Genomic DNA, 14,120 nt, shown 5'->3' on the forward strand with positions numbered 1-14,120 from the left:
ATGCAAATCCTTCAGTAGATTCTGATTATAAACTGACTTAGATCAACAAATGAAAATCATATTAAAAGAAAAGCCCCAATAGAACCAAAAATACTAAAAGTAACAGAGTTTATTCAAATCACAATAAAACATATAGTAAGAAAGCATTAGAAAATGAACAGGGAAATGCCAATAGTTAGCCAAAGCAACGATGGGACCACGGTAGTGAAACAGGCAAAAAAGGAAAGGGGCCTCAGGCAAAGTCAGCAGTTGTAAACATGTCAATCAGCTCAAAAGTGCATGTGTATTGTGCTACAGAGTATATCAATGTAAAGTTACAAAGTAAATCCAAAAGTTAGGATACACTGAAAGCACAGGAAATCCATACAGGCTAGCAACCATAAGTAAGAAAAAAGTGCAGAGCCAAAGATCATTAGCAAAGTGCATAAAAACATGAGGGATCACCTGAAGCACCGTGGAGCCACCCACTCCAACGCGCGTTTCGGCGTAGTGCCTTCTTCCGGGGGTATGGCATCAGAGGAAATAGTGGGCTTTAATTATATGGGGGAATCCAATCCGGGCGGCTATGTGTGGAGGATGTGACGCTGCTCCACAGCAGGGCGTGCGCAGTCGGCCGCTCCCAAAATTCCACATCAACGAGGGCATCATCGGATGAGAGAGCCCTCATCCTCCACACATAGCCGCCCGGATTGGCTTCCCCCATATATTTAAAGCACAGATGTACATGTGGTTATGTCCTGAGGAAAAAATCATGTGAACTTTGAAAAGCGTTGAATAAACCACTTTCTTTTTTGTGGATATCCTGATTCTACATCGATTTCGGCAGAGCAGATTACATCCACAATTTCATCATACAATTTATTGAAGGCTTAGTTGCCTTTCTGAGTGGTTTTCAAGCCACTCACAAAGTGTAAGTTCTATAGTTCGCCTTTATCATTCCTACCTCCTGATAGATTCCCATACAGAAGCGCTGTTTTTTCAGATTCTCTTTTCTTTTGTTTGCTGCACTGGAATTGATGGATAGGCTAATTTCAAGTTTACGGCTGTGCGAAGGTTGGGATACATGGGATATAGTGGTGTACTGGCTACAAGCACCCACAGGGGACAGTTCAGGATTTTCCGTGCAAAATGAACAGTGCATCTCCAACCCATAAACGTTGCATAGGCGAGACAGTGAATGGCATAGGAAAGCACTTCTGAGACATCTCAGCACAGTAGGATAGTCTGCCCGACTTAGTCATATTGCCATGTACCTGTCTGGTTGGAATTCATTGAAACTGGAGTTCCCCTAACCTTATTAGGTTATGTTCACACAATGCATTTTTATGCAAATTAAAAGCTGCTTTTTACAATACCAGCAAAAGCTATGAGAATTGAATAATCTCAGGCGCACACTTTTTTTTTTTGACCGAATTCGAAAACCGCTGCTTTTCTGGAGACTGCAGCGTATCACTACTTTCAGTGTTTTTGCAGCATTTTTTTCACCATTAGAAAGTAACAAAAAACGTTGACATCAGTTTTTGAAGCATTTTTAGTGGATAAAGCAGATATAGCAGAATGTGAAACCCATTTATTTTTGTGATTCCCCCCCCCAAGTTTAACCCCTTAAGCCCCGAGGGTGGTTTGCACGTTAATGACCGAGCCAATTTTTACAATTCTGACCACTGTCCCTTTATGAGGTTATAACTCTGGAACGCTTCAACGGATCTTGGCGATTCTGACATTGTTTTCTCGTGACATATTGTACTTCATTTTAGTGGTAACATTTATTCGATATAACTTGCGTTTATTTGTGAAAAAAACGGAAATTTGGCGAAAATTTTGAAAATTTCGCAATTTTCCAACTTTAAATTTTTATGCCCTTAAATCACAGAGATATGTCACGCAAAATACTTAATAAGTAACATTTCCCACATGTCTACTTTACATCAGCACAATTTTGGAACCAAAATTTTTTTTTGTTAGGGAGTTATAAGGGTTAAAAGTTGACCAGCAATTTCTCATTTTTACAACACCATTTTTTTTTAGGGACCACATCTCATTTGAAGTCATTTTGAGGGGTCTATATGATAGAAAATACCCAAGTGTGACACCATTCTAAAAACTGCACCCCTCAAGGTGCTCAAAACCACATTCAATAAGTTTATTAACCCTTCAGGGGTTTCACAGGAATTTTTGGAATGTTTAAATAAAAATGAATATTTAACTTTTTTTCACACAAAATTTATTTCAGCTCCAATTTGTTTTATTTTACCAAGGGTAACAGGATAAAATGGATGCCAAACGTTGTTGTACAATCTGTACTGAGTACGCTGATACCCCATATGTGGGGGTAAACCACTGTTTGGGCGCATGGCAGAGCTCGGAAGGAAAGGAGCGCCATTTGACTTTTCAATGCAAAATTGACAGGAATTGAGATGGGATGCCATGTTGCGTTTGGAGAGCCCCTGATGTGCCTAAACATTGAAATCCCCACAAGTGACACCATTTTGGAAAGTAGACCCCTTAAGGAACTTATCTAGAGGTGTGGTGAGCACTTTGACCCAACAAGTGCTTCACAGAAGTTTATAATGCAGAGCCGTAAAAATAAAAAATCATATTTTTTCACAAAAATGATCTTTTCGCCACCAATTTTTTATTTTCCCAAGGGTAAGAGAAGAAATTAGACCACAAAAGTTGTTGTGCAATTTGTCCTGAGTGCGACGATACCCCATATGTGGGGGTAAACCACTGTTTGGGCGCATGGCAGAGCTCGGAAGGAAAGGAGCGCCATTTGACTTTTCAATGCAAAATTGACTGGAATTGAGATGGGACGCCATGTTGCGTTTGGAGAGCCCCTGATGTGCCTAAACATTGGAACCCCTCACAAGTGACACCATTTTGAAAAGTAGACCCCCTAAGGAACTTATCTAGATGTGTTTTGAGAGCTTTGAACCTCCAAATGTTTCACTACAGTTTATAACGCAGAGCCGTTAAAATAATTTTTTTTTTCTCACAAAAATGATATTTTAGCCCCCAGCTTTGTATTTTTACAAGGGTAACAGAATGAATTGGACCCCTAAAGTTGTTGTCCAATTTGTCCTGAGTACGCTGATACCCCATATGTGGGGGGGAACCACTGTTTGGGCGCATGGCAGAGCTCGGAAAGGAAGGAGCGCCATTTGGAATGCAGACTTAGATGGATTGGTCTGCAGGAGTCACGTTGCATTTGCAGAGCCCCTGATGTACCCAAACAGTACAAACCCCCCACAAGTGACCTCATATTGGAAACTAGACCTCCCACGGAACTTATCTAGATGTGTTGTGAAAACTTTGAACCCCCAAGTGTTTCACTACAGTTTACAACGCAGAGCCGTGAAAATAAAAAATCCTTTTTTTTTCCCACAAAAATGATTTTTAGCCCCCCAAATTTTTATTTTCCCAAGGATAACAAGAGAACTTGGACCCAAAAAGTTGTTGTCCAATTTGTCTCGAGTACGATGATACCCCATATGTTGGGGTAAACCCCTGTTTGGGTGCATGGGAGAGCTCGGAAGTGAAGGAGCACTGTTTTACTTTTTCAATGCAGAATTGGCTGGAATTGAGATCGGACGCCATGTCGCGTTTGGAGAGCCCCTGATGTGCCTAAACAGTGGAAACCCCCAATTATAACTGAAACCCTAATCCAAACGCACCCCTAACCCTAATCCCAACTGTAACCCTAACCACACACCTAACCCTGACACACCCCTAATTCTAATCCCAACCCTAATCCCAACCGTAAATGTAATCTTAGCCCTAACCCTAGCCCTAACCCTAACCCTAGCCCTAACCCTAGCCCTAACCCCAATGGGAAAATGGAAATAAATACATTTTTTTTAATTTTATTATTTTTCCCTAAGGCTAGGTTCACATTGCGTTAGGGAAATCCGTTTAGCGCTAGCGGATTGCGCTAACGCAATGTCTTTTTAGGTGTCGTGTTTAGTGGTCGCGTTAACGTCCCCGCTCTGGAAGATCGGGGATCGGACCTCGGGCGCGCCGCGGACGCTGCAAGCAGCGTCCGAGGCGCGCCACAAAAGAACGGCACCTTGCTAGCGCGAGCCGAAAATGGCACGCTCTAGCGATGCGCTACACCCGAAAATCACATTGCTGTCAATGGGTGTGCTAACGGACCCGTTGCACGGCGTTAATTGTGACATTTTCGCCGTGCAACGCTGTCCGTTAGCGTTAACCCATTAACGCAATGTGAACCTAGCCTAACTAAGGGGGTGATGAAGGGGGGTTTGATTTACTTTTATAGCGTTTTTTATATCGGATTTTTATGATTGGCAGCCGTCACACACTAAAAGACGCTATAAAACTAAAAGTTTTTGCGTCTCCACATTTTGAGACCTATAATTTTTCCATATTTTGGTCCACAGAGTCATGTGAGGTCTTGTTTTTTGCGGGATGAGTTGACGTTTTTATCGGTTACATTTTCGGACAGTTTTTGATCGCTTTTTATTCCGATTTTTTGTGAGGCAGAATGACCAAAAACCAGCTATTCATGAATTTCTTTTGGGGGAGGCGTTTATACCGTTCCGCGTTTGGTAAAATTGATGAAGCAGTTTTATTCTTCGGGTCAGTACGATTACAGCAATACCTCATTTATATCATTTTTTTTATGTTTTGGCGCTTTTATACGATAAAAGCTATTCTATAGAAAAAATAATTATTTTGGCATCGCTTTATTCTGAGGACTATAACTTTTTTTTTTTTTGGTGATCATGCTATATGGCGGCTGACAAGACGACGTTTTCAGAGGTACCATGGTTATTTATATCCGTCTTTTTGATCGCGTGTTATTCCACTTTTTGTTCAGTGTTATGATAATAAAGCGTTGTTTTTTGGCTCATTTTTTTTTTTTTTCTTACGGTGTTCACTGAAGGGGTTAACTAGTGGGCCAGTTTTATAGGTCGGGTCGTTACGGACGCGGTGATACTAAATATGTGTACTTTTATTGTTTTTTTTTTAGATAAAGAAATGTATTTATGGGAATAATATTTTTTTTTTTCTTCTTTATTTAGGAATTTTTTTTTTTACTTTTTCACTTTGTCCCAGGGGGGGACATCACAGATCACCGATCTGACAGTGTGCACAGCACTCTGTCAGATCGGTGATCTGACATACAGCCGGGCAGGATTAGAGCTGCAGCTGCAGCCTGATCCTGACCCGGAAGTGCTCCCTGCAGGACCCGGATGCAGCCCAGCGGCCATTTTGGATCCGGGGACTGCAGGGAGAAGATGCTCGGTACACGGTGAGTACATCACCGTGTACCGATCGTCTCAGGGAAGCCCGCAGGGAGCCCCCTCCCAGCGCGATGCTTCCCTGCACCGCCGGCACACCGCGATCATCTTTGATAGCGGTGTGCCGGGGGTTAATGTGCCGGGAGCGGTCCGTGACCGCTCCTGGCACATAGTGCCGGATGTCAGCTGCGATAGGCACCCGGCCGCGATCGACGGCGCTCCCCCCGTGAGCGCGGCCGATTGCATATGACGTACTATCCCGTCACTGGGAATTAAGTCTCAGGTCACCTGGATGGGATAGTACGTCATATGGGATTAAGGGGTTAAAGGGAACCTGTCACCCCGTTTTTTCAAGAAGAGCTAAAAATAGCGTTAAATAGGGGCAGAGCTGGGCTTTACATTAGTGTATTTTGGTGCCTTTATTCCCCACCTATGCTGCCAAAATACCTTTGTAAAGTCGCCGTTTTGAGCTGTCACTCATGCTGGTCAGGTCATATGGGCGTGGTGACAGCGCTGTTTCTCTCCCAGATCTCCGTTGGTGGCGTAGTGGTGTGCACATGTCCAAGTGGCGAATCCACTGCGCAGCTTCAAGGAAAATAGCGCGATCTGCGCTATTCAGCCGTTTATCGGTGGGCGCGGCCATCTTTGTGAGGCCGCGCGTGCGCAGATGGTTCTTCTCAGCTTCCCGGGGCTTCAGGAAAATGGCCGCGGGATGCCGATCTCGACGGCCATTTTCCTGAAACCGAGTTCGCATCTCAGCTGAGCATAGTAGTTAGGATTAATTGACTGAGTCTGTATAGCTTACCGTAATTAAATTAGTAATACGTGTTAAAGTAAACTAAGCCTGACCATGTCAATTTCTGACCAGTGTGTGAAAGTAAAGATTGCCTGACCAATGTGTGAAACTGAACAATACCTGACCAACTCAATGGTTCTGACCAATGTGTAAAGGTACCTTCACACATAACGATATCATTAACGATATCGTTGCTTTTTGTGACGTAGCAACGATATCGTTAAGGAAATCGTTATGTGTGACAGCGACCAACGATCAGGCCCCTGCTGGGAGATCATTGGTCGCTGAGGAAAGTCCAGGACTTTATTTCGTTGCGGGATCTCCCGATGACATTGCTGAATCGGCGTGTGTGACGCCGATCCAGCGATGTCTTCACTGGTAACCAGGGTAAATATCGGGTTACTAAGCACAGGGCCACGCTTCATAACCCGATGTTTACCCTGGTTACCAGCGTAAACGTTAAAAAAACAAACACTACATACTTACCTTCAGCTGTCTGTCCCCGGCGCTGTGCTTCTCTGCACTCCTCCTGCATCCTGTGTCAGCGCCGGCCAGCCGGAAAGCAGAGCGGTGACGTCACTGCTCTACTTTCCGGCTGACCGACGCTGACAGTGCAGAGGAAAGCAGAGCGCCGGAGGACAGACAGCTGAAGGTAAGTATGTAGTGTTTGTTTTTTTAACGTTTACGCTGGTAACCAGGGTAAACATCGGGTTATGAAGCGCGGCCCTGCGCTTAGTAACCCGATGTTTACCCTGGTTACCGGGGACCTCGGGATCGTTGGTCGCTGGAGAGCTGTCTGTGTGACAGCTCTCCAGCGACCAAACAGCGACGCTGCAGCAATCGACATCGTTGTCGGTATCGCTGCAGCGTCGCTCAGTGTGAAGGTACCTTAAAAGTAAACAGTGCCCAACCTACTCAATGCACGACCAATTTCCTAGACATGATCTTTTTCCACTAAATACTGTAATTTGTTTAAATTGCCCTTTTTTTCCCCAAAAATGACGATTTCACATATGTCTTGCATTAGTGGCTTAACACATTGCATTGTTCATGATTGTATGGTGGAAGCTATTCATCTCTTAGACATGGGTTATGGCGTGGGACAGAATGACACAGGTGAAGGATATTGTTTTGTTTTTTAATTTTTGCTTTATTACAGGAGATGAGGGATTCAGTGGAATTATGCGTTAGGTGAGTATAACTGTGTTATTATTTTTAAATAAAAATGGAAAAGTATGTTTTGTTTTATTTCAAATAAAGGCCTTTATACTTGCTGTGTATATACCATACAACTATAGGATTAGTAATGGATAGGTGTCTTATAGACGCCTCTCCATTACCAAGCTGTTGGCTTGATGTCACTTGGCAATACAAAGGTGACATCAAACCCAATAAATTTTAACCCCTTAACCCCCAAGGGTGGTTTGCATGTTGCACCGTGCCAATTTTTACAATTCTGACCACTGTCCCTTTATGAGGTTATAACTCTGGAACGCTTGCATGGATCCCGGTGATTTGTGAAAAAAAAGGAAATTTGGCGAAAATTTTGAAAATTTCGCAATTTTCCAACTTTGAATTTTCATGCCCTTAAATAACAGAGATATGTCACACAAAATACGTAATATGTAACGTTTCCCACATGCTACTTTACATCAGCACAATTTTGGAACTAAATTTTAAAAAAATTTTGTCACGGAGTTATAAGGGTTAAACGTTGACCAGCAATTACTCATTTTTACAACACCATTTATTTCATGGACCACATCACATTTGAAGTCACTTTGAAGGGTCTATATGATAAAAAAATACCCAAGTGTGACACCATTCTAAGAACTGCACCCCTCAAGGTGCTCAAAATCACATCCAATAAGTTTATTAACCCTTCAGGTGTTTCACAGGAATTTTTGGAATGTTTAAAAAAAAAATGAACATTTAACTTTTTTCACAAACAATTTACTTCAGATCCAATTTGTTTTATTTTCCCAAGGGTATCTGGAGAAATTGGACCCCAAAAGTTGTTGTGAAATTTGTCATGAGTATGCTGATACCCCATATGTGGGAGAAAACTACTGTTTGGGCACATGGCAGAGTTCGGAAGGGAAGAAATGGAGTTTTGGAACGCAGACTTTGATGGAATGGTCTGCGGGCATCACATTGCGTTTGCAGAGCCCCTGATGTACCTAAACAGTAGAAACCCCCCAATTGACCCCATATTGGAAACTAGACCCCCCAAGGAACTTATCTAGATGTGTTGTGAGAACTTTGAACCCCCAAGTGTTTCACTAACGTTTATAACGCAGAGCCGTGGAAATGAAAAATCTTTTTTTTCCCACAAAATGATTTTATTGCCCCCAGATTTGTATTTTTCCAAGGGTATCTGGAGAAATGAGACCCTAAAAGTTGTTGTCCAATTTGTCCTGAGTATGCTGATACACCCATATATGGGAGAAAACTACTGTTTGGGCGAATGGCAGAGCTCGAAAGGGAAGAAGTGGCGTTTTGGAATGCGGACTTTGATAGAATTGTTTGTGGGTGTCACATTGCATTTGCAGAGCCCCTGATGTACCTAAACAGTAAAAACCCCAAGTGACCCCATATTGGAAACTGGACCCCCCAAGGAACTTATCTAGATGTGTTGTGAGGCCTTTGAACCCCCAAGTGTTTCACTAAAGTTTATAACGCAGAGCCGTGAAAATAAAAAACATTTTTTTCCCACAAAAATGATTTTTTAGCCCCCAGTTTTGTTTCCCAAGGGTAACAAGAGAAACTGGACCCCAAAAGTTGTTGTCCAATTTGTCCTGAATACGCTGATACCCCATATGTGGAGGTAAACCACTGTTTGGATGCATGGCAGAGCTCGGAAGGGAAGGAGCGCCATTTGACTTTTCAATGCAAAATTGGATTGGAATTGAGATATGACGCCATGTCGCATTTGGAGAGCCTCTGATGTGCCTAAACAGTGGAAACCCCGAAAAAGTGACACCATTTTGGAAAGTAGACCCCCTAAGGAACTTATCTAGATGTGTGGTGAGCACTTTGAACCCCCAAGTGCTTCACAGAAGTTTATAATGTAGAGCAGTGAAAATTGCGAAATCATTTTTTTTCCACAAAATGATCTTTTAGCCCCAATTTTGTATTTTCCCAAGGGTATCTGGAGAAATTGGACCCCGAAAGTTGTTGTGAAATTTGTCGTGAGTAGGCTGATACCCCATATGTGAGAGAAAACTACTGTTTGGGTGCATGGCAGAGCTCAGAAGGGAAGAAATGGAGTTTTGGAACGCAGACTTTGATGGAATGGTCTGCGGGCATCACATTGCGTTTGCAGAGCCCCTGATGTACCTAAACAGTAGAAACCCCCCACAAGTGACCCCATATTGGAAACTAGACCCCCCAAGGAACTTATCTAGATGTGTTGTGAGAACTTTGAACCCCCAAGTGTTTCACTAACATTTATAACGCAGAGCCGTGGAAATGAAAAATCTTTTTTTTCCCACAAAAATGATTTTTTAGCCCCCAGTTTTGTGTTTTCCCAAGGGTAACAGGAGAAATTGGACCCCAAAAGTTGTTGTCCAAAGTACGCTGATACTCCATATGTGGGGGTAAACCACTGTTTGGGCACACGGCAGAGCTCGGAAGGGAAGGAGCACCGTTTTACTTTTTCCTATGTATTTCCTCTAAAAACCACTTAGGTTGCTAGTGGTAAGGTAGTTGACATTATTACATTCTGATTCTGTTCTGCAGTATCTATTGGACGCAGACTGAAGAGACGATGGAGGTTTCATACAAAACAGATCTCCACTCATCAAGTTAGGCGTCAGAAATAATGAATTCATGATGCACAAATAACAGCCTCATGAATTCACTATTTCTGACACATGTCCAGGTGAGTATACATATGCCTTGTATGACCTCCATCGTCTCTTCCGTTTGTGTGAAATAGATTACGTACACTGAAGAAAAAATGGAGGTCATACATGGCAGTTCTCTACTCACCAGGTCAGGTGTAATAAATAATTATTTTTTTTAAAACATGACCTGTTGCGTATAGTTCTGCTTTGCATTACCGCCATTTTCTCTTCATTCTGCGACAAAAATTAATCAGACTGAAGAGATTATGGAGAAAATAAAAGTAATTTTGTTTTTTATTGCCACCTCATAGCTCTATACCAAACACACAAAGGTGCAGTGTTCTACTTAATAACTAATGGAGTTATGAGTTGGCCAAAAAATAAAGTGTGCGGCGCAGTGTTTTATTCGGCGCACGGTGTGTGTTGCCGGCGGCAAAATACAAAATTAACCAAACATTATTGGGGGCAAAAAACATTATTATTTATTTTTTAACAAAAAAATTAATTTAACTGTGCCTGCTTGGGGTAGAGTGACGAAATGGGGTGGGTGTAGCTGTGAGGCCTGGCTAACTGTGGACGACGCAGGGGTGGCAGGAGAAGGGGCAATTAAGGTAGTGGGGTCTGGGAGTTCGGGGATGGGGCTTGATGCTGAGAGGGCAGAGACACACTGGAAGGGTGAGGCAAACCTGACATTACAGACATATTGGGAGGTGAGGGGGGAGGAATTGAGTCGTCCTTTGTTTTTTATTTTGTTTCCCTTTTTGGGATCAGCGCTGCGGTCTGGGGAGCCTTGGTGGGGCCATTTGTTGCGGCCTGATCGTGGTGGCCGACCTGTCAAGGTCCGTGTGCTGCTGCATGGTTGTGGTGGTGGGAAAGGCCATGCCAGGGTCCGGGTGCTGCTGCATCCTGGTGGTGGTGAAAGCCATTCCAGGGTCTGGGTGCTGCTGCTGCATGCTGGTGCTGAAAAGCATGCCAGGATCCGGGTGCTGCTGCAGCTGGGACCTGGTGATGGTGGCCGACCTGTCCTGATCCGGGTGCTGCTGCTGCATAGTGGTGGCAGTGGAGGAGGTCCAAGCAGGAGCAGCAGTTGTCATGGTGGTGGTGGTGGGCTGTCCAACAGCACTCGGCATGGTGGTGGTGCTGTAGTGGTGTCCGGCCGTGCTTGGAATGGAGGTGGCCGTGCAGTGGTATGCAGCAGAGCTCGGCATTGAGTTCAAGCGTGACAGTGTAGGCACAGGTGGATATGCTGCCACTGTCTACTGAAAATACCGACTCTGCTGCATAGCCTGCACGTAAGCAGCATTGCAGGCCTGCATGACACTAAGCTGGAGACCAGGAGTAAGGTGTTCCGACATGCCCTTTTCTATTTGATTAAAAAATTGATGTGCTGGCCTCTGGATGTCGGCGTTCACTTGGTCAAGGCTTTTTGTGACCTCCTGGATAAGTGTATTAATATGGTTTATGGCACTACCCAGTCGGTCACCCAACGCCTTGAGTCCATCATGAAAGACCGAGCTCAAGTGCAAAAACTCGGGAATGAGTGACCTGTCCGAGGCTCTCTGCTGCTGCCGGGAAGAGCCCCAAAAAAGAGACAGAGGCAGAGGACTGGGACAGGGGAACACCTGATGGACCAGCTTCCTGGTCTCCAGTCTGTGTGGTAGACCCATTTGCTGCAGCGCTGCTGGATGGCTGGGACGGGTCCGTGGCTGTCTGATGAAGGACAGCTCCAGAACCAGGGTCAAGAGTGCTGCTCCATGTGCTGTGAAAAAAGAAGAAGAAAAAAATAATACCAAACATTTACAAAAGTTAAGCGCCAACTCCTGTGGAATAGAAACATACAGATTTAGGCAATACAACACAACCCAATACACCAAAAAAAATACTTACGTTCTCTGGTCAAGGACCGGTCTCAAAAATGCAAGGATTCGGTGATATTTGTATTTGCGGATCCTTGCTCCAGAACCACTGAGAACCCGGCTCTCTTGACAAGGTCCTTGTTGAAGCGATCCTTCATCGAACGCCAATGTGTTTTGACTTTGATCACTATTGAAAAATGTAAATAACGGTTAGACAACTCTCTCATCACACACAGTTGTGTGATCACGGCCAAGGTCACTGCTGCATCACACTGCATTGTAATACTTACAAAATGCATTTCGGACCCGAGTCGGGGCGTTGTCCCAGCCATCCCACATCGCTTTGGCCACCTCATTCCATAGCCGCCGGATCGTCACGTCCGAGTGCTGCGGAACTCGGGTGTCCCACAACGGGGTTCGCTCATGGACCAGTGAGATAAGGAGGTGCTTTTCAATGAGGTCCTCATCCCGTTCTGGAACCTAAAAAATAAATAAAGACATTAATGTAGGAGACATTAACATTAACAACTGCGGGCAAAGCTGAAAACCATTAGTGCGCATGCGTCAGTGCACTATGTCCCGGAAGTATTTTGCTGTGTTCCGGGCATAGTGCGCCGGCGCATGCACACTAATGGTTTTTTTCGGCTTTGCCCGCAGTTGGGCAAAGCATACTGCGCGTGCGCAAGGCAAGATTGCTCTGCGCACGCGTTAACTAGGGAGGAAAGCGAATCAACAGCAAGTCGATTTCGCGACCAGTGTGCGGCCAGCGGGAAAAAAGGGGTTAATAAAAGACCCAAAAAAGAACCTGCCAAATTCAGATGACAGGTTCCCTTTAAGTGTGCCATACCATGCGATGTGATAGCTGCAAGACATTATGGGGCAGCCCATCTCCTCACCATGCCCAAGATCATGTGAACTCTGGCTGATGCAATCTTCCGTAATTTATAAAATAGTGGTTGCCATTTTCGCCTGAAGCAAAATCGCAAATTGTTCCATTTCGCTGGGTCCAATATATGTAGAATATCTGAGGTCATGTGCCATCCTCTGCTCTTATTAGAGCATTGAAAGAAGCAGATGAGAATCCAGTCAGCGACTGACTGAAGGTATACAAATCACATTCTTGCAGTCACGTGAACGCTCAATCGTGCTTAATCATAGCGGGGGATTCTGACAGTGTGTACTTTGTACAGTTATCGCAGAAATGTATCTTGAGCTCGGAAAACACCTTAAAAAACCCATTGATAACTAAAACCTTTTTTCACTTTCATTTTATACTAATAAAAGCAGACTTAAAGCAGTAACTTTACAGTGCCTAGTATTGCAGATCGTTCTCATTCACTTGTTTTTTTACTTGTTGAATTTGCATAAACGCTGTTTTTTTTCTATTTTTATCCTAAAGAAGAAAGTGAAAATGAAAATGCAAATCTTCATAAAGAATCTCTTTCACTTTTGGGAACTTTTATGAGACTCTGTATCCAGCATTACGCTTTATATGTAAAGGAGAACATCCGGCTCTGAAGCATTGCTCAGTTCTCAAGGTGAGTTTACATTTCATAAAGACGTACTGTGGAATCTATGTGTCATGTTTAGTGTTTAAGTGGATAAAGCCCCTTGGTCCCAATTCAAAATCTGTAACAAAGACCCCACCTTCTCCTACTGGTGTTTTATTATATGGCAGAGATCTTCCTTTTCCTTCAAGCACCAGGGATCTGGTGCAATTTCTACTTTCACATTACTTGGAAAGAAAAGTTATAGTAATAATCTTAAGTATAACAAACAAGTGGTAGATGTGTCGGTAACATGTCACACCCCAAAACAGTCTTCATCATTGCCTTTGTGCCTGTTTTTGTGAGGTTTTGTGTCTTTTTTATTAGTTTATACCAGATTCATTATTCCATTTGTGTCTGGTTTTGAAGTCTTTTATATGTGCTTGCCTGTTCTGTTTTTTTTTTAACCACTTTGTGGGCAGAGTTTAGCGATTCCTGATGTCTTCACCGGATTCATCAATTGCAACCTTCATAAAAAGTCGTAAAACTTATTGCAACTCTATTCCAATTCTCCCCTGGTGTCGTTTTATACATTTTACCCAAAAGTCGCATCTCTTGTGACATGTTGAGAAAGATGTGACTTTTTGAGCAAAAAAAAAATCATTAATGACAGAAAAGAAGCCTTTTTTTCCCTTTGCACCAAATTCATGAACAGCGTGCGCCATTTTTTAAAACTTGGCACAATAAACATCAGTGAACACAACAAGACAAAAAAAGAAAAGTGACTTAAAAAAACTGTAAATTATTAATCGGGGCCTCTATCATTAGAACAAGAAGAGGCGTAGTAAAATCACTAGTCAATCCAATCT

At 43.4% G+C, this 14,120-nt stretch overlaps 1 protein-coding gene and 1 long non-coding RNA gene across 2 annotated transcripts in view; one reads left to right on the forward strand and one right to left on the reverse strand.

Moving 5' to 3' along the window:
* Positions 1-10,399: 10,399 nt before the first annotated feature.
* LOC138644486 (uncharacterized) overlaps positions 10,400-14,120 on the reverse strand; it is a 41,317-nt gene continuing 37,596 nt past the window's right edge. Inside the window, exons 2-4 of the long non-coding RNA XR_011314619.1 lie at positions 12,055-12,244; positions 11,796-11,951; positions 10,400-11,667 (exon numbers count right to left, since the gene is read on the reverse strand). This is a non-coding gene — a long non-coding RNA (uncharacterized lncRNA). The remainder of the gene's footprint in view (positions 11,668-11,795; positions 11,952-12,054; positions 12,245-14,120) is intronic.
* LOC138644485 (protein mono-ADP-ribosyltransferase PARP15-like) overlaps positions 13,152-14,120 on the forward strand; it is a 124,456-nt gene continuing 123,487 nt past the window's right edge. Inside the window, exon 1 of the mRNA XM_069732906.1 lies at positions 13,152-13,302. The gene's annotated coding sequence lies outside the window, so the exon portion shown is untranslated. The remainder of the gene's footprint in view (positions 13,303-14,120) is intronic.

Source organism: Ranitomeya imitator, chromosome 7 (genome assembly GCF_032444005.1).
Source record: "Ranitomeya imitator isolate aRanImi1 chromosome 7, aRanImi1.pri, whole genome shotgun sequence".
NCBI lineage: Eukaryota > Metazoa > Chordata > Amphibia > Anura > Dendrobatidae > Ranitomeya > Ranitomeya imitator.